The following is a 27,767-nucleotide window of genomic DNA, read 5'->3' on the forward strand; positions in this document are numbered from 1 at the left end:
CGGGAAGCCGGCGCTGGGGTTTTCACAATAGAGATGCGTGTGCGCGTGTTTCACAGCCCACGGACCCGGGATGACTAATTTATGGAACAGCTCAGAGCATCTCGGACGCGCCGAGCGTGTCCTGGGTTTAAAGCTGTAGCCCCTCGTCACCCAGACCCCACGCCTGCCGTCAGAGATGGCGGGGGACTGGGGGGGGGGTGGTCCTCAAAAACGGACCTGAAACTCTCATCTGCATTGTAAAGGACCGGCGGGTTGTAACTTCATGTGTTGAATGGGCTTTCCCGTAGTAGGAAAGAAATACTATATTAAATTAGTATAGTGGGAATTTCGGGAAAAATGAAAAGGTTGCAGTTGTTCCATTTTTTGGAATCCTGGGAAAATAGACACGAAGAAGAGGCTGTAGTTCCCAGGTTTTATGACACTGATAAGCCTGATTAATGATCACCCAGCAGTGTTTCAGACTGCATCAAGTCAAGGCCCTCAGACTGAGGTGGGAAGGTTGGGGCAGAATTCAGCAACCAGTACTTAAGCAAAATTTAATTCTAGTTTTTTTAAAAAAATTTAAGTCTAGTTTTTAAAAAAAATTTAATTCTAGTTTTTTAAAAAATATATATATATAAAATTGTAGTATTTCCAGCTTTTAAAAATCGTAGCAACTTCACCTACAAGCTTAATGATTACCAAAATTTTTTGCAAAAACAATTTTTTTTTTACGTAATTTTACGTTTTTCTGTTGGGCCGCATTCAGATTTAATCCGGGGGCACACATGCAGCCCTCATGTTTCAGGTTGGACATACCATATTTGGGTTTAAAGCTATCATCTTACTGTTTATTTTTTGTCTCATCTATTTTGCTTGTTTGCTTTGCTTTTTGTGCTATTTTTAAAATTCCGTTCTCGTCCAACCATTTTTTTTGTTATACATTCCTTATACTTTTAGTAACGTTTCAGTTACTGCTATGTAATCAGACCAAAACGTAGTTATTTAAAACAATAACAGATTTGTTGCTGATTCCAGACTCTTTACTCAGGACTCCCGACAGGACACAGTACCAGCAGCCCATCTGTACAGCCTGATGGCCGGGGCCTGGCTAGTCTCACTCAAAGGCCTTAGAGAGTGAGGTTGGAGCTCGAGTCTCATGAGGACGTGGGAAATACAAAGAAACTTTTTCTTCTGTGTGGATTCTCTGCCTGGCTGGTCGGGGCTTCCTCATAAAGGGATAATCTGGTTACAAGAGAACTAGCCTCAATATGGAAGCTTTTGCTTGCTTTGTGATTACTAATATTTCATTGACCCAAGCAAGTCACATGACCAAGTCCAGCATCTGAGAAGGTTCTTCCTATGAAAGATTGTGGGTCACTTAAATTAGGGGTAACTTACCTTAATTCAACTAAGGGTTGATACTTAGATGTGCCTTTCATAGTTAGTTTTATTCTTAAACACTGGTTTTCAGAACATTGGAACTCTCATACTCTTTAAAAAAAAAAAAGTTGGAGGGGAGAGGACTCGAAAGACGGCTCAGTTAAGAGCACTGTGTCAGAGGACCCAGGATCCGTTCTCAGTAGCCTCATGGCCACTAACAGCATTTTATAGCTCCGGTTATGACCTCTATGGGTATACATACATAGTACAGACACAGTACACATACATACGTGTAAGCAAAACATCATACACATAAAATTAAAAATTTTTTAAAGTTTGGAATATGAATGTTTAAAAATTATAGAATGCTTTGTGATTTTTTTTGTCATTCTCGCAGAGGTCCATGTTAATCTCGTTGCATTCCAATTTTAATATATTTGCTGTTGAAGTGAGCATAGATTCATACACTTGATGGGAAGTACCAGGTTCATCATGAGGGCTCTTAGAGCCTGCACTCTGCGCGTCCTCTAGTAACTAATTGAAATTTTGGGGTTTTCTAGGGAGGGTAGGAGTATATTTCTTCAATGAGAAGAGGGGAGAATTGAGTCATACAGTTCAATTTGTCCTTTCCTCCTTTATTGGAAAGTTCTGATTGTTCCTTATTTTCTTTTTCTTGAGGACAAAGGGTGTCAGGTTGCCTAGCTAAAAAATTAATCTCCCTAGATGTCATGCAGTTATGGTTGCCCATAAGGAGATGACAGTTCTAGAAACTGGTCAAACAGTAGAAAAGCAAGTCTTCTAATACTGAGCCTCTCCTTCCCTCCAGTTCCCCCCCCTCACCCTCCTCTTCTGACACATAGATGGAAATAGTGTCTCATGACAAAAATAAGAGAGAGCCTAATGTGGAAAACATGAAGAGGGAAGCCATAGGCTGAGGATGCTTGGAAAGAGAGGAGGAACCCAGGTCATTCGTGATATCCTGAAGCCGCTCCAGCAGTCCTGAAATGGCTACTTCTGTCCTCCCAAATAAGCCTGAATTCGATCCACTGCTTCCCGGAGAACGCAGCTGAACATAGTCTTGGCTCGTACATCAACCGTCATAAGTTACCTTCTGAGTGTTCTTGCTCGAATAGTTTACAACTTAGATAGTAATGACTTCGTGTGTCAGAAATGCAAGCACTATCATAAAAGAATGTATCAACTCCTATACCAGTTTTCTGCTAAGTCCTGATAGTTCAAACTATTATTAGACTAAGAAACTTTTATTAAAGGAAATAAAAAGTAGAGAGAAGAAACAATACCTATACTTGAATCTCCTAAAGTCTCATTTTAGCATTTTTATATAATTATGTTCTCTGTCTTATTTTCAAGTACTTTTTTACCTTATGACATTAGTGTATATTTATATTATTTTACCTAATGTTATACTATAAATAGCTTTCCAAGTTAGCACAAGTTAGCAAGGGTGTGGCTAAGTAAGAAAACAAATACATATACTGTGGTAAGTGACATAATATATGCACACAGAGTGGTCCTAAAAATATCCAGAAGGGAAATTAAGGAAATAGCTGGCTAACTATAACATGTTTTGGTTAACTAATTCTTGTCACTGAGCATGTCAATTAACTTTTAAAAAATATTATTGTGTGTGCAGAGCACAATGTGTGTGTGTGTGTGTGTGTTTATGGGTGCACACATAGCATTTTGTAGAAATAAGAACTTTATGGATTCAGTTCTTTACTTTCAGCTTTACATGGATTCTGGGGATCAAACTAATGTCACCAGGCTTTCACTGTGACTGCCATATCACTGCCCTCAACTAATTAAAAAATATTAAATTCAAGTCAATGGATTAAGCATGAGTAAAAAAAGAGGGAGAATATATGGCCTATAGCATCTTAGCGGACCATTTTCAAAACTGGAAGATATACCATGCAGCTCTGTGTGTGTGTGTGTGTGTGTATAGATATATATATGTGTATATATATCTATATATATATATACACCTTTTATTTGTGGCCATGGTTTTTTTTTTTTTTTTTTTTTTTTTTTTTTGGTTTTTCGAGACAGGGTTTCTCTGTGGCTTTAGAGCCTGTCCTGGAACTAGCTCTTGTAGACCAGGCTGGTCTCGAACTCACAGAGATCCGCCTGCCTCTGCCTCCCGAGTGCTGGGATTAAAGGCGTGCGCCACCATCGCCCGGCGTGGCCATGTATTTTATAAGTCATTTAATTCTTTTGATATATGAATATAGGATGGAAATATTTTCACTTCCAGGCATTCTTTTCAGTGCCATTTTTTATGATTCTTGGTGTCTGGATTTGCCTCAGCGTGACGGATCAGCTTCTTAACAGTACTCCTAATAATCACATTTTAACGTAAGAACTAAGGCTTCCTTCTGAAACTTCAAGTGACTCAAAGCCTCTAGTTCTCATTTTCTTCAACAGTAAATGTTATCAAGTCTAAATATCAGTATCCTGTTGCTTTCGGTTTTTGCAATTATTAGTACTCGTTAACTTCTCAACATACTTCTCCAGGAAATAGAATGAGTTTTGGTTGCCACACCAAGTAGGAAACAATGACCAACATGGCCAAGAGAGCTCAGGAAAGACTTGAGGTTTTGAACAGAGGCGCTGTCCTTTAGAACTGCTGAGCTGAGACCACATGGAGAACATGACTGTGCAATAGTAAGCCAGGATTGCCTTATCTGTGAGTGCTAAGTTTAAGTTTTGTTTTCTATGGCTGTGTGAGTAATGAATGGTTTAGGTTAGCTTAAGGGTTTTCCTAAATATGTTTGGTAACTGGATATTTAAAAGTCATATTTTCTAAAAATGACGGAAGACCATTACATATTTGAAAAACCATTTCTTAGAATCTTTTCTCTCTCTTGAAATTCACTTTTGTCCCTTTGCCTCTCGTGAGGCAGCAAGTACTTGTGTTTGGGAAACTAAAGGTAAAAAACCTGGGAGAAAATTAAACATAAAATCCCAGTACAATAAATGCTAAATGTTTCAGCAAGTTCACATGCTCTTCTGGTTATCTGAGATGTGCAACTCCATACCTTCTGGTTATCTGAGATGTGCAAGTTCATATGTGCTTCTGGTTAACTGAATGTGCAAGTTCATAACTTCTGGTTATCTGAGATGTGCAAGTTCACATGTTCTTCTGGTTATCTGAGATGTACAAGTTAACACACTTCTGGTTATCTGAGATGTGCAAGCTTACATGCTCTTCTGATTATCTGAAATGTGCAAATTCACATGCTCTTCTGGTTATCTGAGATGTGCAAATTCACATGTTCTTCTGGTTATCTGACACGTGCAATTCACGTGCTCTTCTGGTAATCTGAGATGTGCAAATTCACATGCTCTTCTGGTTATCTGAGACGTGCAATTCACACGCTCTTCTGGTAATCTGAGACGTGCAGTGTATATTGCCTCGTCACCTGATGACCTTTTTGTTTTTGTGCGATTCAGAAAATCTGGTGAGCTCTTCTTTCCCTCCAGTGTGGACCTGCCAAGTAGTTCTTGCTGCATATACTGAAAGTGCTTTCTAATATAACTGGTTCGGGGTCTGTATGAGGTGATTCCCTCAAAGAAGTCCCCCAGATATTTTCCTGCTCTTGTATTCAGTCTTGTATACCTTTCCAAGTATGTATCGCTATGCAGTAGTTACGTGATGTACATTAAGACAGCCTTTTCTCTTTTTTCAGTTTGTCATAGTGAAACTTGGGAGCCCATCCAGAGGCGTCAGGAAAGCCTTTTACAAGTTCGGCTGTCCTAGCCCAGATCTCTGGAACTGGAATCTCAGACCAAGCAGGGGAGTGGACACTGCTGCTCCCGAGACACTACTGTTCTAAGAGATTTTCATCATTTGGAACACCGGAGAGCCAGGAGGAGGTGGATGAAAAGTGTGGCTAAATAAGAAAACAAATACATAAACTGCGGTAAGTAACATAGTAGATATACACAGGAACAGTGCTTAAAAATATTCAGAAAGGAGGTTAATTTTATTGTCAGAAGAGAAATATTAGCTTCAGACTTCCTGAACTATGTTTAAGTATTGTTCCTTAAAATGTTTATAAATACAGTTGTTTCTACTTGGAGTACATCTAAAATTAAATAGGAACATAAAATAGGAAACCTACTTTTTTTAAAAAAAAAAGTTTATGTGTATGTATTTGAGTTTAGCTTGGAAGAGCCTGACGAGCCAGAAGAAGGAGCTGGATCTCCTGGACTGGAGTTACAGGTGGTTGTGAGCTGCCATGTGGGGGGTGGGAACCAAACCCCGGTCCTCTGCAAGAGCAGCAAACTGTTGAACCGTCTCACCATCCACAAGAAACCCTATGCTTTTTAAAAGTGAGATCCTCCAGTAAGATCCGGATAAGCGTATACATAAATCATCTGAGTTAGCAGCCTTCTACTTATGGGAACTTATTCTAAGGCTATAATTAGGGTTGTATGCGTGGGTTTGGCTGCAAAGCAAATAAACTGAGTAGGTTTGAGTGGCTCATTTTCCCCCAGTCCAAGACCCCAGTCCTCATTTCTTATGTCGTTAGGAGACTTTTTAGACCATAAATACTTTACATGTTAACTGTTCAGCACCCAAAAAACCCAACATTATTTGTGAAGACCCCCCCCCCCATTTTCCCCTTTTCTCTTTTGAGATGGGGTCTGACTTCAGACTCACTATGCAGCAGCAGGTGAGTGTGAACTCCTAGTCCTTCCTCCTCCGTCTCTCAAGTTTTGGATTACAGGTGTGGCTCACCACACCTGCCTCAAGATTTTTAACATTTTTGCCAAATAACAGAATTTAGGAATTGAGTTCATTAGACCCTGGCCAGCTCTGTTGTCCAAGTTCATTATAGCTTTTAAGTTTTCATCACTGTCTGCACTCGGATTTGTGCTTTTGGCCGAGTGGAGGAATTACTGTGGTGCCTGCCATGCACCTTCCTCTGGTTCTCCCTCTAGGTAGTGTTCAGCCCACAGGATTTCAACCTGGCCAGCACCTGAGACTTATTTGAGCCACTTCACAGATGAGTGTATGCATTGTATATCCGTTTGGAATCTGTGCCCAAGGCCAATGAAACCAGAGTTTCTCAGATGAGGCCTGTGTACTGGCAGGTGCCATATTTGTCTTTCCTGGAACTTAGCGGAACACAGGATATAAATCAAATAGTCACTTTATTTATTCAACACGCTTTTGAGCATCAGCATTCTAGGCTTATTTACTTATTTTGCATGCCGTGTTCTCGGGATGTCTAAGTGTTAAATGGTACAGAAGAAAACAAATCGCAGATTCTTAGTAATGCTTTAACTGGGGAAAACAGACAGGTCGTTCTCCCCAGTGTATTAGATGATGCTGAAAGCTGTAGAAATAAATGTGGTAAGCTTAGAACAACCGCTTCAGTGAACAAGAGCATGTGAACGGTAATTATTCATAGTTATATCTGAGCAACATAGGTTAAATTAAGACTGTATATTAAGAATGTATACTCATCCTGTATTCCTACATGAATCCTTAGAGTGCTGTGGGAAAGGGGATGAGGTATTGAAAAAAAAAAGTCACGTAGTGAGCATCAAAGACCTTGCTAAGAAGGTTTTCTATAAGTAGATGCTTGAAGAAAGTAAGGAGCAAGCAACAAGAGTATTAGAGGAGGGTTCCCAGGTAACCAGTGCAGCGCATTCCGGTTCTGAGACAGGCTTGGCTTGGCTTGTGAGAGGGAGATCCCAGGAGCCAGTTTGACTGGAGTAGAATAAACGAGACTGCTTAGGCCTTCACAGCCAAAGTGAATGTCACTTACAGTTAAAAGGAACAACCCTGGCTTCTGTGTGAAGAGCTTTGTAGAATGGAGAGAATGCAGCCAAGATTAGTTGGTCCCAGGCAAGAGACTATGGTGGTTTGAACGAGCTTGGTGCCGGGGATTCTGTGTATACGCTGAGTGCCGCTGAGAGGGCTTGCTCGTCAGTTGGGATGTGTATGACATGGAAGACCCAGGCGGGATTCCATCTGTAGCTGGAGCAGCTAGAAGAAAGGGAGGGGCAGGCTTTGGGAAAGGAGGAGGAGGCCTGTAGCTTCGGTTATCACTGCCGAGACATTCTAGGTAACACCTAGTCGGTTAGGCAGTCTCGTCTACCAATTAGGGGAGACGCTGGAATTCTTTGTCATCGTAACCAAGAATGTCCTCGACTATATTATTTTTGCTGCATAAGTTTGTGTGTGTGTGTGTGTGTGTGTGTGTGTGTGTGTGTGTGTGTGTATCAGAGGACAACTTATGGAGTTGGCTCTCTTCTTTCCTTATGTGAATGAATCCCAGGGATTGATTCTGGCCATCAAAGTGTGGCAGTAAGCAACTATCTCCCTGGTCTAAAAGACCTCATTTCCACATAGCATATACACTGGTTTCTCCATTTGACATTGCTGTGTGGCAAACCCTTCCCTGGGGACTCACCCCACATAAAGAACACATAACAGACCAAAGTCCAACTTGGTGAACCGATGGGTTTTATTGGGGTTACCTACAGACACATGGGGTGAGGGGGTTTTACAGAAGCTGAAATGACTCAAAGACAGCTGCATCACCAAGGTCCACCCAGCATGGATGACAGCTCACAAAAGCCGGGAAACCGAAGCACACTTCTAGCCTGCAGGCAACTCAACAGGCTAGAGAGAATCTTTTCCAAGTGACTCAATTGGTCTAACCCTCTTCCTGGCAGCTCAGCTGGTTTCTGCTTCTTCCAGGCAGCCCATCTTCTTCATTGGCAGAGAAGGGAGATTTATTCTCACAAGGCCTTTAAATGGGGTGCTGTTGCCCTTGGTTTGTCCCTGCGTTTATAATGGGACGTAGTGGGGTTTGGTACTTGGTGAGTACGAAGCTGGTGAGCACAACTAGGAAACAGAAAAGTGAAGAAAGTGTTCTTGCAGCAAGCAAGGCTCATGCTGGGATGTTTCCCAAGTAGAACTCTGAACGAAATTGGGGGTTTTAATAGAGGACATTCATGCATGTTCTTAGAGGGAAGAGTCATCATCATATGCTCGGCTGGAAGTCGTGTGTTTGTAGATATCACATGTTCAAACCGTGGCAGACGGTAATCATCCTGGGCAGAGAATTTAGTATTATAGTCAGCCAAATTTGCTTTAATTCACCTAAAAGGAGATGCGTTCAATGACTCAGCAATTCTGGCTGGTTCCTGGTTTCTCTGGTGAGTTTTACAGAAAATGAAGGGTAATTTGAGAAGGACACTTAACAGTCAGTTAGAGGAAAAGATACTCCACCCTCACCCCAAGCATAGGTGATTGTTGTCACTGGGGCCTGCCTCCTGCCTAACAACTTCCTGTTTCTCCAGCACAGGCCAACTGCAATCCCTAAGAGCCCAGCTGATCTAAAGCTCCCAGTGAGCCTGGCGTGGCAGTCGGACTGTGCCCTGGCAGCCCCGTTTAAGGAAGCGGCTGCACAATGAATGGCTCGGGGCTGGTGAAGTGAAACAGGTGACATTCTCGTGCTCTTCTAGGGCCAAAGGAAGGAAAGAAGCAAAGCCAAGCATATTAACATTTGAAAACAAAAAACTGGTACAAACTTATGCAGCTTTATAGTAATGGAAACTAACTCTGTCTCTAAAACAAAAACTTATAGTATCAATTTGAATTCCTATTATTTATTGGCATCTTGCCTATAGACTTTAAAGCCGCAGCTGTCTCTTATTTTCAAATGTTAAACAGATGGAAATTTATTGTACCACTGAAGTCTATATTAAGCCAAAGAAAATATTTGCAACATTATTTACTGTATGCATTATTTTGACTCCATCATGGTTCTATTTTTCGTTTTCTGAAGAGTTAGAGCTAATTAGAAGTCAAGAATCTAAATTATTTTTTTTCTCCACATTCACTGAATATATTTGCACTGAAACTATGGCAATCTTTTGGTTTGAAAGTTTTACTGAAGAATAGTGTTTCTTTAGTTAAAAATAACTTCTCGTTGAAATGAAATCTGTGTGACCATAGAGAGATGGAAACCAAAACTGTTTTTCTTAAACTTCAAAGGGAAAAGCCAGGAAATTTTAGCTGCCTCAACAGAACACCAGGTACAGACTGGAAATAGATGGGCTAGTTGCATAAAGTGACCCAGAGAAAAAAGAAAAAACAAACAAACAAACAAAAAACCCTCAAAGGTTGACGTATTTTGTATTTATCTCACTTTTGTTGACTGTCTCTGTAAGAAGTTGCTGAGCAAGCAGTGTCTGAGCAAATGAGACAACACCTGTGCCTTCATATAGCACACGGGATAATATACATTACTCAGATACATAAATCAAGTTTTTAAAAGTGTGTGTGTGTGTGTGTGTGTGTGTGTGTGTGTGCGCGTGTGCGTGCGTGTGCGCGCGCGCGTGTGTGCGTGTGTGTGTGTGTGTGTGTAAGATGGATGTGTGTGTGTGTGTGTGTGTGCGCGTGTGCGTGTGCGTGTGTGAGCATGGGCTCACAGTGGAGGTCAAAGAGCAATCTCTAGAAGTCAGTTCTCTCCTTTCACTGTGGGTCCCGTGACTCGAACTCAGACCATCAGGCCGAACTCAGTTTGTTAGGCTTACCCAGCTGTTACTTTTACTCACGGAACCGTTTGTCTGGCTCTACAGTTACAAGTTTTGAACATCGAGGAAGTTCAGACCTTCAGTAATTGAGACCATATCTAGACTGGAGAAGATATGGCTGGTCAAAAAACATTTGGACATGAACGCTGATGATTAGAGAGCAAATAGATCAAGGGGCAATGTGCTGGAGCAGTTAATAGTGAGCAACAGACAAGCGCAGTAAGCGAAAAGTCAGAACGGTGAAGGTGTGCTCTGCACAGAGAACCAGTGTGCCTGGAAGCAGACTGAAGTGAAGAGGTGGGGTCGGGGGGAGGGGCAGTGATTGGAGATGGCACAAGTAAGCGTTCTTACTAAAATCTGACATCAGAGTGCTTCCGCTAAAATGATGTGACCTAGGGAGGTGGCTCAGCAGTTAAGAGTTCCTCCAGAGGTCCAGGGTTTCATTCTCAGAACCTACCCGGTCCCAAACAACTGTTTGTATCACCAGTTCCAGAAGATCGGATAGCCCCTCTGGCCTCTGCAGGCTCCAAACGTGTGGTGCGCAGACAAACATAGAGGTGATACAACCATACAAGTAGAATAATAAAATAGCAACAAATATTTTATAGAAAGAAAATGCTGTGATCCTAGTTTATTCTCAGTCTGTGATAGTGGGGTGACAGGTGTGGTGGAATGCCTATAATTCCAGTACACATGGAGACAGAGGCGGGAAGACTGCCACAAGTTATAGGCATACATAGCAAGTTCCAGGTCAGTACACAGGGAGACCCTGTCTCAAAAAAAGCGGGCGGGGGGTATGAAGGAGTCAGGGGAATCTTTCCATTTTAATAATTAATAATTCAGTATAACATTCTTACCAAGAAGAAGCATAGAAGTTGAACTCAAAACTGTTTTTAAATTTCATTTATTTTGAGAGAGTACTGGTATGTAGTTCAAGCTGGTCTTAAATTCACTATATATCCCAAGCTGCCCATGAACTCAATAAAACTTAAGATCCTCCTGCCTCAGTGATTGGTTGTAGGTATGCTCAGTCACATATGGCTCAGACTAAATAGTGTTTTACTTGCTCAGAGGTAACATGACAAGAAAGAATCAAAGAAACAGATCTGGGAGAAGGAAAGTTGGAGAGGTAAGTAAAACACTTGGACCCATGTTGTTCAGAGAGGTGGCTGGGATGCTGTGCAGAGCTTTGAACAATTAACAGTCATAGAGATAAAATGGAGATCTGAGGTCAAGGGGAATGCTGTCAGGCTTTGGGTTGGGAACCAAAGAACTATCTAGGAAGAAGGGGTAAGCTGGAAATTGACCAACCATTCCAGAGAGTTGAACCCTTCTCTCTCAAGTTCTCTAATGTAATTCAGTTGGACTGGGTTAAAGATGCTTTAGGATTGCCATTGATTTTAATCTTTTGCTGCAAGATAAGTCCTTTGAGCAAGATAATATTCTTTAAGACCTGGAGCTATTTTTATAATTATTCAAATACAATACATTCACCGAAAAATAACTAGATAAGCATGCATAAGCTGATGGGACAGTTCAAAGAACATGGTAGCCAAACTGGAGATCTTACTGAGCACAGTAGGTCAATCTGAAAGACAGTGAAATAATGGCAGTTCGCCACACCGTAAATATACAAAAATATTCCAAAAGTTGGGGAGTATAAAAGCAAGCTCTTGGGCTCTTCTGTTTGTTTGTTTGTCCTTTGAGATAGGGCTAAACAGTATACGTAAAACCCAGGTTGACTCAAATTCAACCTCCTAAAGAACTGGGACTGCAGCCATTTATCACCACACCTAGCTGAGAAATTCTGCACAGAACAACAATAGCTAGGAAATGTGGACAGACTGATGGAATTAGAATATCATTTGGCTAGCTAATATAGTAATTACTAAGATCACTAGTTGATGTAAATACTACTAGGTGAAAGGTTAGAAGATACTGTCTACACTTCCCCAGCGAGGATACACCTCCACAGCAGCACCAACCAAGGAGAACCTAATGTTCAAATACCTGAGCCTATAGTGGACATTTCTCATTCCAACCACCACAGTGAGTTTCAAGCTTAATAGCAAGACCTGTTTCAAAATAAAACCCAAGATATCAATGTCATAAATTCCAAGTTGTGGGATTTCCAATAAAACTGAAAAGATATTCATATCGTGAGAGATTAAAAAAACTATTTTAGATTGAAGGACATTAAAGGCTATGTTTGATTGTTACTTACATGGTGGATATTTTAAAATATTACAATTATATTCAGGTAAGTTTTTGTTTTAATTTTGTTTTGAGACAAGGTCCTCATTCCCTGTGTAGCCCTGAATGGCAACAAACTCACAGAGGTGCTTTCTTACTCTCTCTCCCCCCATTTATTCATTCATTTATTTTTATTTTAGTGTGTGTGAACCTGTGTGTGTGTGCGCGCACACGCGTGTGCATGCACACATGCAACAATGCATATATAGAGGAAAAAGAACCACCTGTGGGAGTTGGTGCTCTCCTCGCACCATGTGGGTCCTGAGGATTTGAACTCAGGCTTTTCAGGTTGGTGGCAAGTGCCTCTACTTGTGAGCCAGCTCCCAAGTCTTTGTTTTTCTTTAATTACATCTATTTATTTATCTATTTATATTTATTTATATGTGTGAGGGCAGAGGACAACTTGCGGGAGTCAGTTCTTCTACCATGTTGGTCCTGAGACTAAAACTCAGGCTATTTGCCTTAGTAGCAAGCGCCTTTACCCACAAACCACCTACATGGCCCACCGTTTGCTCTTAAAAGAAAGGGGTACATGCAGAAATATTTAGGGGCTGAAGAATCATTTTGTATGTAGAATAAGGTCGCATGCTTCGGGTGTATCTAATGTTTCTACATACAGAGCTACAGGCAAGCGTCCCTCACCTTGAATAAGTATAGAAATGGTGCAATGCTTGGTATGGCGGAACACCTGTAATTCCCAGGAGGTGGGGCCAGGGGGATCAGTTTAAAGTCATTGTCATCAGCTCCACTGTGAGTTTCAGGCCAACCTGCATTACATGAAATGACTTGACAGGTAAAGGGAGAGAACCAACTCCCTCTAGTTGTTCTCTGACTTCCACATGAGCACCGTAATATATACATGCGCATACATACAAACACATACAAATAAGTAGAAAAAAGAAAAAACAGCTGGGAGTGAGGAACTGGGGTGAATATGACCAAGATACATTATATACATATATGAAATCATCAAAGAATAGAACTGTTCTTGAAAATATCATTGTCAAAATATTGACTCATTTATAAAATGAAAAATGAAAGTAAAACTGATTTTTATTTTGTACACAGTTAAAAAGAAAGTAGGAACCCTGGACTGGAGAGATGGCTTAGCAGTTAAAAGCACTGTTATTCTTACAGAGGACCTGGATTTGAACTCACATGGTGGCTCACAACTGTTAGGGATCCAGTAGCCTCTTCCTGCCTTCCCACGCACCAGGCACACCTATGATGTACAGGTATACATACAGGCAGAACATCTACACATTTTAAAAAATTTTAAAAATGGGAAACATTGAGTACTAAATTTTTTCTATAGAAAAGATAGGAAGAGTAATTTGAATAGCATTGCTTCTTCTGCCCATAAAACTTAACCTATGAGTTAATCATCTTTTTTATGCCTTCAAAGATTGTTTACCTAAGTTTGAATTAGCTAACATTATTTTTCTTTAATTTTAAAAAGATTTATTTTAAATTGTGTGTCTGTTGGCTTGGGGCTTCAGGATGATTGGTTGTTCTGGGCAGATGTGGGTGTGTGGAGGAATCAACATGGAGCATCCTTAGATCAGAGAGCTGGCTGGAGGGAGAATGTAACCATAGGGTAGGAGTGTGACCCCATAGATGGCAGGGGCTGAGGGAGAAATTTTCAGGGGACGGGCAGGAAGAAAAGCATTGCCTGCATAGTGGGAGCAATGGTGGCTAACCCAGGAGTCTCGGGTGGGGATATAATCAGTGTACCTGCAGCCTTCCATACCACAAGTAACCACCACCAAGAGGAACATCTACCCCGAATTTACAAAAACACAAGGGCCCCTTGAAGGAGAGTAAGCAATGGTGTTCTGTGGTAATGGAAACAGATCAATCAAGTGAATCCTCCATGACTTATTCTCCTGAATAGAGACTGCTCTTGCAATGGACTAGGAGAAATGTTATGGCTTGTAAGAAGCCATGAAAGTTGTCTGCCCTAAGAATAAGAGGCTGAGGAGGGGAAGTTAACTGTTCTACAGAGGAGGATAAAAAGAGTAATTAGATTAAAAGAAATCATTTTATTTTGTACTACAGAACGGGAAGAAAAGGGGAGAATGTAGTTGAGAGCCCCAAGGAAGTAAACTTTTGTTAAAAGTGGGTGTAGGTAAGCAAACAGAGCCTATATGGGACCTCTCTGGAACCAGCAGATGAGAAGAAAAGCCCGGGTCCTTGGGCCCAGGCTGGCGGGAGGACAGCCAGGTGACAGGGTGGTGCCTGGTGTGTGGGCCTCCTTACTTTATAAGGAAATAAGGGGCGAAGAATTGGGAAAGTTAGAGAAGCGGAATGGTTCATACGCCATGGAAAGACACATAAAAGAAGAGAGGTAAACAGAGAGGGTTGGGCAGATGTTAGAGGCCAGCTTGCCACCTGGGTTCATGGTGATGGCGGTGAGGAGGAGACTGAGGAGAGATGTCTGCTTGCCATCCCAGGCCATGGTGATGTCCAGATCTGGCTGCTGCCAAGAGCCATGCCTGGGTTTCTGGTCCTACAGTAGCCAGGGTCTGTGTTGATATCCATGGCTTCGGTTACCATTAAGTACCATGCTGACTTCAGTGGGCTGGGCTGCCTCCTGGGTCCGAGATCGGGTTCAGTAGCCATGCTGCCGCTAGGACTGTACTGATCTGGAAGGCCTTTGCCGTTACCTGGGGCCACAGAAAAAGTAATGAGGATGACTAGCTTCCCCTACCTTTATCCTTAACTGTTATTTTCCTTTCTGTGATAACGAATGTTATCATGGAATTGTGACTCTGAAAAAGATACATTGAAAGTCCTAACCAATCATATTTCAAAACATGAGTGTGAAATGCATGTAGTTATTGAACACAAGGGCATATTAAGTGGGCCCCAAGCTAATGTGATAGTTATTTTTTGTGTGAAGATGGCTACAGGCACAACAGACCCTCAGGCAGAATGCTATATGATGACAGAGGGTAGCATTATGGAGCTGCAAGAAAGGTGTCACAGGTTGTCACCATACCACCAGAGGCTAGGACAGGGATGTCACAGGCTGCCACCATACCACCAGAGGATAGGACAGGGATGTCACAGGCTGCCACCATACCACCAGAGGCTAGGACAGGCATGTCACAGGTTGTCATTATACCACAAGAGGCTAGGACAGGCATGTCACAGGCTGCCACCATACCACCAGAGGCTAGGACAGGGATGTCACAGGTTGCAGCCATACCACCAGAGGCTAGGACAGGGATGTCACAGGCTGCCACCATACCACCAGAAGCTAGGACAGGGATGTCACAGGTTGCAGCCATACCACCAGAGGCTAGAACAGGAATGTCACAGGTTGTCACCATATCACCAGAGGCTAGGACAGGGATGTCACAGGCTGCCACCATACCAGCAGAGGCTAGGACAGGGATGTCAAAGGTTGCTACCATATCACCAGAGGCTAGGACAGGGATGTCACAGGTTGTCACTTCTAATCTTCAGAACTTAGAAAATAGATTTGGGTGGCAGCTTGTTAGAGCGTTCCTAGAAAATACAGCGGGATGGACATATTCCAAAATGTTCTTTCCTACATTCTGTCCATGGCCTGTCCTTGCTCCTTTGTACCAAACTTATAGTCTCTCTCAGGACAGAGAAACCCTGTGTAAATCAGTGGATATCTTCAGCATAGCAACAAAAAAGAAAAAGAAAAAAGGAGAGGGGAAAAAAAGCTCATTTCTTCGAACATGCTGGAGCTGAACTTAGCACACATTATCTCTTCTTGATGGGATGCCCTACTTCTGCCTTTGCTGTTGAGAAATGAATAGGTCCATATGAGATAGGTAACTTATTGGAGGAGGTGTATGTAAGATATATCTACATGTTGCTTAGGATAAGGCACCTCCCATAAAGAATGTTCAGGCTTCACAAATGCTGAGGAAGCTCCTTCCATGCATATAATGGTCCCCGTCCCCCACGGCCTCCCACTGTTTCTACTTTCACAGTGTCTCCTTGCTTCTCACTTAAAGGAAAGGCTTGGTTGAAGAATTGTTCAGGAAGGATTAAGTTCCTGATTTATTTTGCAAAATCTGCAGAAAACAATCAACAGCGAGGTGTCGCTCAGAGAAGGAACAAAGAAACATACTAACTATGTCACATTCGGCTTTCCGAGGTCTCCAAAGGCTCCTTATTCTGATGTGTCAGACCAATACCACTAAAAATATCACTTAGAAAAATTAAGTTTTCAGGAAGTCCCCAAGGGTTCAGGCGAAGGACTAAAGGGGCTTGAGATTCCCCAGGGAGCATCCAGTAGTTGTTGCCAGCTTAGGAATAGTCTAGGACTTACATGTGGAGGAGGGGCCGTGGGCTAAGCTTTCTCTTTTATTACACAGCCTTCAGGATGGACTGGAGGAGGAGTAAGTATGTTAAAAGGACATATGGGCTAGAGATACACGTTCATGATTCTAAAGCTTAACCCAGCCCTCCGTAAGATAGTTTTACTCAGATGCTCTGTAGCTGACAGAATCTCGCTGCATTAAAAACTTAGCTCATCCTCCTATTCCATCTCCCTCCACCAATTTTGTCTCCTTCTCTTCAATTTCCTTTTTCTGTGCTCTCCTACAATAAAAAAAAAAAAGAAAAGTCTTTTGTGCTGATGCAAAGTGTTTCCTTTTGCGTGCTCTGCAATCACTCTCCATTCTTCTGTATCCTCCTGAAGCTGCCTGGTCGAGGCCCTCTGTGACCCTGGTGATGTCCACCCCAACAGTCACTGTTCATTCCTCATCAGCATTCAAGCTGCACACTCTCCAGCAGATTCTCCTCTGCTTTGAGCCTCCCGTACTCAACATAGTCTGTTTTCCCTTTTCTTTCTTTGGTCCTTCTCTGTTTTTTCATAGTCTCCCCTCAGCAACCTCCAAAATATGAACTTTTTCTGCCATTTCTTTAAATACTATTAATAATGAACTGGAAGTAGTCTCCAAACTTCCAAGTATAAACACTAATTTGTTGTGGCTCTCTTTTGCTTGGTCTCTGTAAAGCATCTGAAATATGACATGCCTGACCTTCATTTTAGTTTTGTTTGTGTTTATTTTGTTTCGTTTAGTATTTATTTGTACATATGTGGTTGTGTGTCTGTGTGTGTATGGGAGAGAGAGAGAGAGAGAGAGAGAGAGAGAGAGAGAGAGAGAGAGAGAGAGAGAGAGAGAGAGAGAGGAGAGTCACTGCATGTATTGGAGGTCACAAGACAACTCGTGAGTTGTGAGTTTTTGAGAATGTAACGTCTCTAGCTTCTGTGTTTCTTCCCATTCCAGGCTCCCTAGCTCCAGTGCTTTCTGCAGATTCTGTCTTTGCTTCCTGGTTTGCCTACAGGCATTACAGATGTATGCTACTGAATTTGGCATGTCCATGGGTTCCAGGGACTGAATTCTCATACTTTCATAGCTAGTGCTTTTACCCACTGAGCTATCTGCCTGGTACTAATTTGCTTAGTGTGAGACTGGATCACACTCAGGTGCACAGACTGTTGAATAGCTAGGATGGCAGGGTTATGCCATCATGTATGGCTGGTTCAGCCAAACTTTCGAATCATTTCAAATCTTCCTTGCTTGACCTGCTTTTCCCTGTATTTCCAGCTTAGTAAATGGTACTTTAGTTTATTCAAACTGGAAACCTTACTATTCCTTCATCTTGCACATCGAAATACTTTGTGATCTCTATGGTTTTCTACAAAAAATCTTAAATCTGGTACTTCTGTTTATTCCCCTCCTATCGCTTTGGTTTAAGTCAACACTTAGATTCTGGCCAGCAGCATTCACACTGATCGCTCAGATGTACTTCTCGGGACTCTGTTCCCAAACTCGGCCCCAATATCTTTGCCAAGAAACAGCTCAAGAGCAGACTGTTAAGAATTGAATGTGCCCTCAAGGGCGTGCATGGATTGTCTTTTGCTAGTCTCTCTAATCTCATTGCATTCTGTTCTTTCCACCCACAGAGCTTCAACTTGTTGGCCTTTCAGTTTCTGGGACCAGCCCAACTCTTTCCCACCTCAAGATTTTGCATAAATGGTTCCCTTTTCCTTGAACACTCTCTGTCTACTACTTGGTATGTGTTCTCTTTGATTGCACTTGACATTTGGTACAGTGATTGGCACATAGTAGGCTCTTACAAAAAGTGAATCTAACTGGAACATTTAATGAACAACCTGGTGTTATGTGAAAAGTGCATAAAGAGACTGTATTAGTCATGATTCTCTAGATGAACAAAATGTATAGAATGACATAAAGAGAGAGAATGATATATAAATCCCATATGTATGGGATTTTTTAGAATGGCTTACAGGTTGTGGTCCAGCTAGTCCAACAATGACTGTGAATAGAAGGTCCAAGAATCTGTCAGTTGTTGGGTCCATACGGCTGAATGTCTTAGCTGGTCTTCGGCATACACCATAGTCCCAATGACGTATGCTCTGATGACAGTAAAGGAAATGGACATACCAGTGAGAGTGAAAGCAAGCGGGCAAGTAGATCAAATTTTCTTTATCCATGTCCTTTATATAAGCTGCCAGTAGAATGTGTGGCCCAGTGGGATCTCCCTGACAGAAAAGATCTGGATTAAAGGTGGATCTTCCTACCTCAAAAGAGTTGATTAAAAGTAGGTCTTCACTCTTCAAATTACTTAGTTGAGAAAACCCCTCACAGGTGTGCCCGGCCACTTGAGTTTTAGTTAATTCTAGATGTAGCCAAGTTGAAATCAAGAGTAGTCATCACATGGACCATCCCCACAAGCCAGAAAAATGCTCTGTGGAACAACGGGATGATGTTTATATAGATACCCTTGACTGGTACTTCTTTTGTCTTAAGGGTTCTGCTTTTCTGTTGGTAGATTAAAAATAATTTTTGACAGAGTGGTATTTAAGTAGCATGAGACAATTTAACTGCTTTCAGAAGAAGAAAGATTATAATTTAGATAAATAATAATTGATTAACAGTCAGTGATATTGGAGAGGAGTACTTGCCAAATGGTTAGTGTAGACTCATGGGTCCTGACATTCTCACCACCAGAGATTCAGCTCATTATACCTTTCCAACAGTATCTCATGTTTTCAGAGTCTGCTAAGCAAACTGCATTTACTATGGAATAATTAAATTTCTATTTTAGTCACATTTAACCTCTAATTAGACATCTATAACCCTTATGTAGAGAATTGAATGATGAAAATATGATGTATATATGTTGCTCTTATTGGTTAATGAATAAAGCTGCTTTGGCCTATGGCAGGGAAGAAGATAGCCAGGCTGGAAGAGATATAGAGAGAGAGCAGGCGGAGTTGAGAAAACGCCATGTAGCTGCCAGAGGAGAACGACCCCTGCCGGAGCCTTACCCAGCCACAGCCTCGTGGCGATACACAGACTAATTGAAATGGGTTAATTTAAGATGTGAGAGTTAGTTAATAAGAAGCCTGAGCTAACAGGTTAAACAGTGTTATAATTAATAAAGTTACTGTGTGATTATTTGGGTCTGCGCGGCCGGGAAACAAAAGAGAAGTCTCCTACAAAAATGTAAGCCAAAACTAGGGCCAGGTAGTTCATTAAAGCATCATTAGAATTTTCACTAGGATTCTATATTTAAAACACTTTACCACACCCCATATTCTATTCATAACTTTAACATACGTATTATGTAAAGAGAACAATACACAGCTGGGTGATGGTGGTGCATGACTTTAATCCCAGCACTCAGGAAGCAGAACTTACTCTATGAGTTTGAAAGACCAGCCTGGTCTACAGAGCGAGTTCCAGGACAGCCAAGGCTACACAGAGAAACCCTGTCTTGAAAAACCAAAAAAAAAACAATATGCAGAGTTTATCTTTTTCGTGTAAGTCTCACCATTGCTTTCTGCAAATTAGTAACTGCAAGTGAATTGTATTTCATGGGGGAAGGAAGAAACTTTTTTTAACCATGTGATATTTTGAAAATAAGGTAAGTAAGGTTTTTGTTGTTGTTGATGAGGCAGTGGCTCATGCAGCCCAGGCCAACCTTAAGCTTGCTGTGTGACTGAAGATGATCTCAGAATTTCTGATCCTCCTGCTTCCATCTTCCAAGAGCTAGGATTACAGTCATGCATTCAGTTTGTGTAGTGCAGGGATGGGACCCAAGGGTTTTGTGCATGCGAGGAAGTGCTCCACTGACTGAGCTATTTCTGCAGGCCTCAACTCACTTTCTTTTTTTGTTTGTTTGTTAGTTTAAACTTGAAATTGAACCCAGGGTCTGGAGCATGGTAGGTATCAAGTTATATCTTCTGTGTGAATAAAACTTTCTTTTCTTTTTTTTCTGGAACTCTTGGGTAACCTTTTATCCTGCATTTATGGTAGGATATAACATGATAAAACTAGTCAAATCCACTTTATCCACAAAAGTCTCTGTTCTTATTCTGAACTTCGTAAATAATTGTAATCATTTGCAACAGCATACATTCCCCCAAAGCAATTTCTGTCAAGGGAAAGAGAAATATGTAAATATTTTATGTACATAAAATGAACACTCATCCATGTGCTTAAAAATGTCTGAAATGAACTAATGATACATTTTAGACTGTTGCTTTGGGAATATTTACTAAAAGCTAATCATTCTGAACCAAACCAGTGCTTCTATAGAGGTATTCAGAATAAAGAAGCCAATAATGTTACATAAGTTCTAAAGAGGAGGTATGCTAATCATACAGTTTTAGGGCAACTTAGCACTGGAATGCAAAAAATTTCAATTCATAATTTTGCTAACAGGTGCAAAATCTTGTATTTTTATAGCTTCTGTGTGGGAAGCAATTTGTAGTGGAGTTGATGGCAATTTTATCTTACTAGACAAGTGCTTGATAGATCAAGCATTTTAGGTACATAAAATAATCCCAAAATGGATCTAAATTTTGCCCTTTTTTTCCTGTCAAGATATTCAAAAACAGCCCCATCTTAAACCCATAGAGGAATTTATAGATAAATACTTTTCTTCCCGTTTTTGCCACAGCTGAGACGGAACTATTATCCTGACTTTTCTAAGGTTACATAGTCCCTGCAAATCTGTAAAGCAAAGCTGTAGGGTTGTTTTTCTCTGTCCAGTGCAAATGAACACTTTACTGTGCTAAGATAGATGTAAGGTAAAACTTACAAATTCACCACCTTTAATTATAATTCCGCGTCACCAGTAACATTCGCAACATTGTACAGCCGTCACCACTATTTCCCAAGCGTCTTCCTTCTCTCAAGGAGAAACTGCAAACACACACAAATATTTGAAACCAGCTTTTCTCTTCACTACCCACTGGCTTTCTCTCACGCTGCTCGTCTCTGGCTCTAGCATGGCATTATATACATGACAGATACTGGGTAAATACTTCGTTAATGAGTAAATGATTCAATAAACGCTTACTTAACAAGTTGAGGACTGTGCAGTAATGTTGGGAAAGGATGGAGCTCTGGCTGCTCCACGCCCTCACCAGTAGTGATCATGTCAGCTTTACGTTTCAACCTTTTTAATGGCCATACTGTGGCTTCAATTGACTCTTCCTTGAAGACTAATGATATTAAGAATCTCTTGCAATTTTTATTACCATAACAAAATAACTGAAAGAAAAAAACTACTTGAAAAATGTATTTTGGCTCATGATGTTAGCTGGGTCCTTGTTTCTCAGAATGTCCTGCTGTGACAGCGTGCAGAGCAAACTGCTTGTCTAATGGTGGCTGGGAAGCAGAGAGACACTGAGAAATCAGCATCACGGTCTAACTCCTCACTTCCCCCAGCTAAGTGTCACCTCTCAATAAATGCCATCATATTGTGAATCCATCAGTGAATTACTACACTGATTAGGTCACAGCTCCCAGATCCAGTCAGTTCCCCAAAGCTCATCAGGTGGCAATCAAGTGTACAACATATGAGCCTTTCTGAGAACACTGGATTCAGACCACAACGGTATCTTTTCATTTGTGTACTCAACCGTTTCGATACCTTGTTTTACAAAAATCATCTGTTCTGTGTTTTATCAAATTGTTTTATTTCACATTAAGCTGCCTGATACATACTATAGCTGTTTTTAATATATTATAAATATGGGTCTCTTGTCATGTGTATAATTTGCAAATATTTCCTCCCACTTTGTGGTCTATCTGTTCACCTCCTTGATTTGTCTAAGAACAGAAGTTTTCCATTTTGATGAAGCTGATCATTATGATGTCCTTGTTTTTGTTCTAAAGATTCTTAGCCTATCCCAAGTTTGCTAAGTACCTCCCAAGTTTTTTTTCAGATAGTCTTTTATAATTATGATATTCACTGTAGACTTTTGTAGATGTTTTATATCAAGTTGAAGACATTCCCTTCTACTTCTGATTTGTTGAGAAACTCATCGTAACTGAGACATTTATCAAACACTTTTTCTGTATTGAGATGATTACTTGACAACATCTTTTATTCTGTAAATATCATGAATTACATTGGTCAGAGTTTGGATTTCAAGTCAATCTTTGTTTCTGAGATAAACTTCATATAGCAACATTTAAAGGTGCCCCTGGACAGAGTTCGACAATATAAGGTTCATTGTTGTTTATAAGGTGTATTAGGCAGTGGTTTTATTTTTGTAATATCAGCATCAGTTTCGATGTTAGAGCAGTTGTATTAGCACAGAATGAGTCAGGAAATATTGCCCTTCTGGTTTGTGAAGCGTGTGGGAAGAACTGATTTTTTTTTCTTAAATTTTTAATAAGATTCACAACTAAACTTTGGCTTTAAAGTAAATCCCAGATAAGGACTTCAATTTTTTTTAAAAATAGATTTTAATAATTTAATTTTTGAGTCAGAGAAATGTCTTATTGGATGAAAGCTCTTGCCATACAAGCCTGAAGACATCAATTCAATCCTCAGGACCCATGGAAAGTGGAAGGAGTTATTCCAGTGTTGTCCCCTGACTTCTACACACACTTCCCCCAATCTCACAAGGATAATAAGTGCACAATAATAATAAGTAAAATTTTTGAGACAGAGTCTCACTATATAAAATTGGCTGACCTGACACTTACTAGGTAGTCCAAGATAGGCTTGAACTCACAGAGCTCCACCTACCTCTGCTTCCCAAGTGCTAGGATTAAAGTAGTGTGCCACCACGTCTGGAAATAAATAATTTTTTTATTGATTTTTATTGAGCTCTACGAAATAAATAATTTTTAAGTTTTTATTTTTTTCTCTTTTTCTGTACAGGCTGGCTACTTCTCTTGTTTTGTTTGAGACTAGGTCTTGCTGTCTACACCAGGCTAATCTCAAATTGAAACCCTGCTTCAGAACTCCTGAGTGCTGCAGCTATTGCGTTCAGTAACACATTTAACCAATTTCAATAGATGTGAGGCTAATAGGATGATTATTTTCTTCTTGAATTGAATTTGATTATTTATGTCTTCTAAGGAATTGATCCATTTGTTTACTTTTCCTTACCTTTGAACCACACCATCAACTATTCAAGACATTTAAATATTTTTTTATTTCTTGAGACAGGGTCCCTCTATGTAGCCCTGGTTGTCCTGGAACTCACTGTGTTGCCCAGGATGACCCTGAACTCCTAGAGATTTCTTAAGTCCAAAGTGGCACCCCAAAATGGAGTGCTGGTGACACTGTCCTGACCAGAAGGACTTTGCCTAGGTAAACAGAATGATTGTTGTTAGGTAAACAGAGACCTAAAGGGGGGTTCCTGTTTTCCAGGAACCTCATTTAAACTACCAGGAACCTTCCTTCATATATGACTCCAAAGGTCAACTCTCTAGGGCAGTGGCGTCTAGTTCCCAAGGAATCTGAACAGGCTATATCAACTCAAAGACCCCACCCTGCCATCTGTCATATAAAATATGCCTTTATTTATTTATTTATTAGGCGATTGGCAGTTTGATGTCCAATAAACCTTTCTTTCTAATCATGGAGCAGTTTAGCTCAGTGGCTTCACAGTTCGGCCCTCACTAACAGGCTCTACCTGCCTTTCCTGTGAGTGCTGAGATTAAGGTTTGTAACTCCATGCTGGCTCTAGTTTCTTCTTTGATTCGTAGGTTATTTAGAAATGTGTGGTAGAACTTAGAAAGTGTTTATTGTTTTCCAGTTACCTTTATTTGATTGATTTATAATTAAATTTCTTATGATCAAAGATATACTTGGAATAATTTTAATTTCTGAGGCTAGCTTAAAGGTCCAGAGTGCATTCTTCATGATGATTTTACGCATGTGTGAGAATGTATTCTGTTCGTTGAGTGGACTAGTCTATAAATGTTTAAAAAATTCTAGCAGATTGAGGGTGTTGCTCCATTTATTCTGCGGCATTTCTGGTTTACTGTTTACATGTTTGTCTCCTGTTGAGAAATCACGAAAGTCTGGGCTATAATTGCTGATTTGCCTATTTTTTCCTTGGGGTTCTCTTCAGCTGCTTTTTACTGCTCTGATAAACCCCACAGCCAAAGGCAACCTAAGAAAGAAAAGGTTTACCCAGCTTACAGATCTGGGGGGCTCTGATGCTAGGTGTCATGAAGTATATTCTGCTGTGGGTGGTTGAAAGCCAAATGTCTTCAAGGCCTGTCTGAAAACTGGGAATTTATCTGAAAATTCCGTAGTTGTTATAGGATGAAACCTCATTGGAATTCCACCCTATTTAATTTTTACTATTTATGCATCAATAATCTCAAAGATAATACCTTTATTTAACAGTACTTTCGGAACTCTGCTCTCAGAGTTGCAGCTGTTACCTATCCAAGAGTAACCTGTGACTGGAATTCCGCAGGCTAGCACACTATCTGTGACTGGAACTCCGCAGGCCAGCACACTATCTGTGACTGGAACTCCACAGGTCAGCACACTATCTGTGACTGGACCTCCACAGGCCAGCACACTATCTGTGACTGGAACTCTGCAGGCCAGCACACTTACATGACCTTGTCACACCACCCTGAAAAGCACCTCTTAGAGAAACCAGGCCTGCTGCAGACTGGTCCGGTTTATTACCTGCTCTGAGAAGGAGACAACACTGTTACTCTGTGGCTGGAAACAGTTGCTTACACGTTTTAATTAGAAGAGAAATGTATGTTCTAGACCCAGTTACTTCAACATGCTCAAAAGTAGAAGGGGGGCATTTGTGGGCGTTGGAGGGAGGGGTAATGGTGGATAAATATGACCAAAATACATTGTATAAATGCATGAACATTTCAAAGAATAAGTAAAATGTTATTTAAAAAGAAAAAAAAGCAAAGCAACAACTCTTGAAAGAAGACAATACTGACGAAGGTACTATAATAATCACAAATTATATCTTACACAAAGGAGAACATCTTTTAAAAAGATCATATCCTTTGAAAAATCCTAGTGACAGGTGTTGTGATACATGCCTGTAATCCCCATTAACACCACTTGAACCCCCTTACAGCAGTTATGGACGAAAAGCAAAATCATCAGGAGCATTGCCATCCTGTTTCTGCTGAAGATAGCGTCCCAGTACTTCAGTGCTACGTCACTGGGAACGAAACCTCTCAAAGTGTTTGAACTACTTCTCCCAAGTGTTATTTGACCCAGGAGGAAAAGTTGGGATCTATTATAGCAAGATAAAGGAGGAAAAAGAAAATAATCACGAATCTCATGAGCATCTCCTATTAAGCTTTTATAATATCCCTATCATTCAGTAAGACTTGAGAATGACCAACCCTAAAACCTGAGGGTTTCTGTCTTAAGGCAACATAGGTTTGTTTCTTGCTCATGATACATATCCATCGCTTTCTGGCTTTAACTCTACTTTGCATTATTTTTTTTCTCTGGGACTTAAAGTGATGGAGCAATTACTGTCTGGAACATTGCTGGTCATTATGTTGTACAAAAAGAAAGAACAAGGCAAACTATGTACTGGCTCTTAGATAGTCCGTGTCAAAATGCCACAAATCATTACCACTAGGACTTCTTTGGTTAAATCAAGTCTTAGGTCCCACATTAACAACAGAGGGATTGAGAAGTCACCCCCAGAAGGAGTTTCAAATGTTAACAGTTGAGCCTACCATTTTAAGCAAATATTTTCTCCTTGAATCTTCATAACAACAGCCTTCTAGAAATAATCACCATAATCGTTCCATTTTACAGGTGGACGAAGGCTAGGATGATAGCTGGGAGAAGTCAAAGGCTACCAAAGGGCAGGGCCTGGACATGGCATATCAACCCGGCTGGTGCTATAACGCCATGGAAAGAGGAAAGAAAGACTGGAGATGTTTGAAAATGACCGCACGAGAGACAAAGGGGGACATGAAAACAATAAACCGCTCCCTGTGGAAATCAGACCTGGTGATTAAAACTGAATGGGAGGCAGAGTGAGGAGGCACTTCTCCCACTTCTTCCCAGCCCACCTCTCGCCTGCTTATCCTGTATGACGTGCCCTTGTCTAGTGTCACCCAAGAAAACCTGGGTGTTCCTGCCCCACACTTTAAAGCCCCCACTCAATTTCTTTCTCGGTCTATGCTAACTGACTGTTCCTTACTGTGAAATGAAATGAGTCATTACACACATTTAGCACTGATAATAGCTAGCAAAGACATTTACCTTGATAATGCCAGGTATGTCATAAAAATCCCAACAAATTGGCCACTTTCTTCTATCCTCTCTTGGGGTATATATTTATTATGTACACACACACACGCACACACACACACACAACATTTGTGTATGCCTTATGAAACAAAGCCAGTATCCAACACTTTCTAAAGAAATTCTGTGAGAACTAGAGGTGAATGTGGCTCATCAACGAAAGTGAAAAAGCAGCATCTCACTCTGTACCTGGCTGACCTGGAACGTGCTGTGTAGAGCAGGCTGACCTAGAACTCAGGGCGATTAGTCTGCTTCTGCCTCCCAAGTGCTGGGTTTAAGACCATAACACCCAACTTTTTTTTTATTGTTTTGTTTCTAGCTAAGCAGTCTACTCTTAAAATGCTGGTGTTTCTCTGTACGAGTAGAGAATGGTGTAGTAACCCTGAACTAGATCGTTAAAGTCATGACCCTCCTGCCTGTGCTTTCCTGAGAACGGATCTGAGCTTGTCCCTGCAGTCAAGGAGCATGCTGCAGCTGTCACACAAACCTCTGATGAGAAAGACGGGAGGCTATAGGTGGAGCCCCGAAGTCCCTCTTCTAATAGGGGACAAGAGAGCTTCCCTTCTTCCTGGCTGCTGTTCATGGGCCCCTACGTCTTGATTAATAAATCCACAAGGAGGAAGAGACCTGCACTAGGCACGACCTGCTGTGTATTATTTGTTTTACAAAGGATTACATAATTGCTGTACAATAAGCAATTAATTAAAATACAATGTAGTGTAACTGTTAAAAATACTAGGGAGATGGCTCACTCAGAAAAACATTTGCTTTGAAAACCTGTGGTCCTGGGTTTAGCTACCAGCTCTTACTAAGAAAGGCCAGGTGCAGTCACATGCCTGTAATCACAACACTAAGGAAATGGAGTCAGGTGGACCCCTGAAAACAATGTAGGCACCCAGTCTAGATGAATAATATCAAGTTCCAGGTTCTGAGTGACACTCTGTCTAAAAAATAATAATCAAATTCTTCATAGC

General features: G+C 41.0%; 1 long non-coding RNA gene across 1 annotated transcript; it reads left to right on the forward strand.

Annotated features, from left to right (window-relative positions):
* Positions 1 to 3,503: 3,503 nt before the first annotated feature.
* On the forward strand, positions 3,504 to 26,554 carry LOC119826449. Its single transcript, XR_005287422.1, has 3 exons — positions 3,504 to 4,069; positions 5,073 to 5,306; positions 26,296 to 26,554. It is a non-coding gene; the product is annotated as an uncharacterized LOC119826449 (long non-coding RNA).
* The last annotated feature ends 1,213 nt before the right edge of the window (positions 26,555 to 27,767 follow it).

The sequence above is a fragment of the Arvicola amphibius genome, chromosome 11 (genome assembly GCF_903992535.2).
Source record: "Arvicola amphibius chromosome 11, mArvAmp1.2, whole genome shotgun sequence".
NCBI lineage: Eukaryota > Metazoa > Chordata > Mammalia > Rodentia > Cricetidae > Arvicola > Arvicola amphibius.